At 51.0% G+C, this 2,500-nt stretch overlaps 1 non-coding gene across 1 annotated transcript; it reads right to left on the bottom strand.

The window, feature by feature from the left end:
- Positions 1-1,431: 1,431 nt before the first annotated feature.
- LOC143305073 (5.8S ribosomal RNA) lies at positions 1,432-1,586 on the bottom strand. The gene has a single exon (XR_013061747.1). It is a non-coding gene; the product is annotated as a 5.8S ribosomal RNA (ribosomal RNA).
- Positions 1,587-2,500: the final 914 nt, after the last annotated feature.

Below are 2,500 nucleotides of genomic sequence, written 5' to 3' on the forward strand. Positions count from 1 at the left end.
GACGACGAAGAGGCATGGGATGACCAACACTCTCTTTTCTCTATTCTCGAAGCACCGAATTGCCATAAAAAAAAAATCACACGCGCGCACGACATAGTCGTACTCGCGTGTATACCTCGTCTCTCTCAAAGTTTTTTCTCGAGCCTCGCCAAAGGGGATCGTCTTCTTCCTCGTCTACGATCTCTCCGACGACGACCGTACGAACAACTTCGTAACGGACTCACATGCGCATCTTCCTCGGGTACAGAAACGCTGCGCAAAACACCTCGAGCTTGTAGTACAGCGGCACCCGTGTATAGCCGATCTTAGACACACGCTAGTTCGCACACGCATTACAAATATGTAAGATTTCCGACGAACGTGGCTTTGGGGGGCCAGGCGCGCGGGCAGTGAGATACACGACGACGGGGAAAATTCGTCCCGATACGAGTACGTGTACTCTCCGATCTCCGCGCGACGCTGGGGATCATACCTCCCTAAGTCGTCAGAGCGTTCGAAGAAATCTCGCGCGTGCGTTCCCGGATCTACGGCTGATACTTTCGGAGCTTGTAAAAAAGCACAGAGCGTGTAAAACGCAACGACGACCCATCGATGCGACGGTCCTCGTTGTTGTCAGTCGCTTTCGCGAAGAGACGGAGTGGGCATTCGATCCCTGGGGCTGTACGAGAGTCTTGAGAAAAGACGGTAGATTATGGCAAAGTTTCGCACGCCATCGAGTTTAGGTTTTTGGTTCTCTCTTCTCTCCTCTCTCGACCGAGTTCCCATATTTGCTTTCTCTCTCAGTCTCGCCAAATATAATATTCGTTTAAGACGACGTCGGGGGCGCGGACCTTCGTGCGTCGAACACCGGCAAACGTAGCATATATCGCCTGATATGAAAAAAAAATCGGTCACGAGGAGAACACTACGAGTATATACGTTCGATAACCGATACACGAAGCGGTGCATAAGCGGGCGGTCGCCCTCGTAAGGACGACTCACGACGCCGCGAGCACTCACGCAGGTCCGTGACGGTTCTCTCCGCTCTTATTCGTATCCCTTCGTATACCTTCGTCCGACTCGGAAACGTTCTCTTACAGTTTTTAAGAAGAACGACGGCGGGTTGTCAAGGCAAGAAGGGACAGAGAGAGACAGAGGTAGAGTTTCGTAGTCTCCCGTGAACACGATAGATTATATATCGAGCATGCGTACGACTTGCACGGTCTCTGCACGACCGCGACGAACGCCGACGAGCGTCCAACAATCGCTCGTACGTCGCGTATGTTCTCTCCGTCCGCTCTTATTCGTATCCTCGTTCTTGTACCTTCGTCCGACTCTGAAACGTTCTCTTATATAAAGAACGACGGCGGGTTGTTAAGGCAAGAAGGGACAGAGAGAGACAGATACGGAGAGTAACGATACGCAACGCAAGCAGTCTTAGGTTTACGTGAGCAACCCTCAGCCAGGCGTGGTCCAGGAATTGTATCCGTGGACCGCAATGTGCGTTCGAAATGTCGATGTTCATGTGTCCTGCAGTTCACACGTTGACGCGCAATTAGCTGCGTTCTTCATCGACCCACGAGCCAAGTGATCCACCGTTCAGGGTAATCTTTTATAAATTTTGCAACAGTTCAATACTCAAATGTACTCTTCTCGGTTCTAGCGAAGCCGAGTTCCGTCACGTTCGACCAACGGGAATCGAACGCGCAGAAGTCGCCATAGGATTGACGACACAAAAACGTTCGAAAAAAAAGAAACCGACGAACGCGCGAAGATACGCGCGTTCGCCGGCCGGGCGTAAAGTACATTATGATATATAACAACCATCGAGATCGAAGCTCCGTTCGTCAGGAAACGACGGGGATATATACACCCGATTCTGAATCCTCTGTACAGCACACGATCTCGCGAACGAGTAAGGACGGTGGCTAGCCCATGTTTTATATGTGTTTGATTCTACTCTCTCGTCCAATTATTCAAGAAACAGCGCGCGTGCATCTCTCCATCGTTCGGGTGATAGTAAAGATTCGATGGGATTTGCGCGGCCGTCCGCCTCGAGCGGTCTTTCGTCCCAATATCCAGAAGCAGAGTTTGAAAAACTCTAGCGACGGCACGGGTGTCCGACTCACGACATCGAGGTTTCGAAGCCGGCGATCCCCTCCGAACGGATGGCGACCACGCGACGACTGAAAGCATGAAAAATCGACGAAAGATAGAACACATCTCCGTTCGGGTGATGTTTTTTTTAAAAAAAAAAAACAAAAATTCGATGGTACTCGCAGCCATCGTCCTCGCGCGGTCTTTCGTCCCAACATCCAGAAGCAGAGTTTGAAAAGCTCTAGCGACGGCACGGGTGTCCGACTCACGACAACGAGGATAGACAGCCGGTTCCCTCCGAACGGGTTATGCGACGACGATAAACTCGATGAAACTTTAGTCTCGTTCAGGTAGTGTGTGTGTCTTGTAAATCAAAAATTCGATGGGACTCTCATCCATCGTCCTCGCGCGGTCTTTCGTCCCA

The sequence above is a fragment of the Bombus vancouverensis genome, unplaced genomic scaffold (genome assembly GCF_051014615.1).
Source record: "Bombus vancouverensis nearcticus unplaced genomic scaffold, iyBomVanc1_principal scaffold0078, whole genome shotgun sequence".
NCBI classification, from domain to species: domain Eukaryota; kingdom Metazoa; phylum Arthropoda; class Insecta; order Hymenoptera; family Apidae; genus Bombus; species Bombus vancouverensis.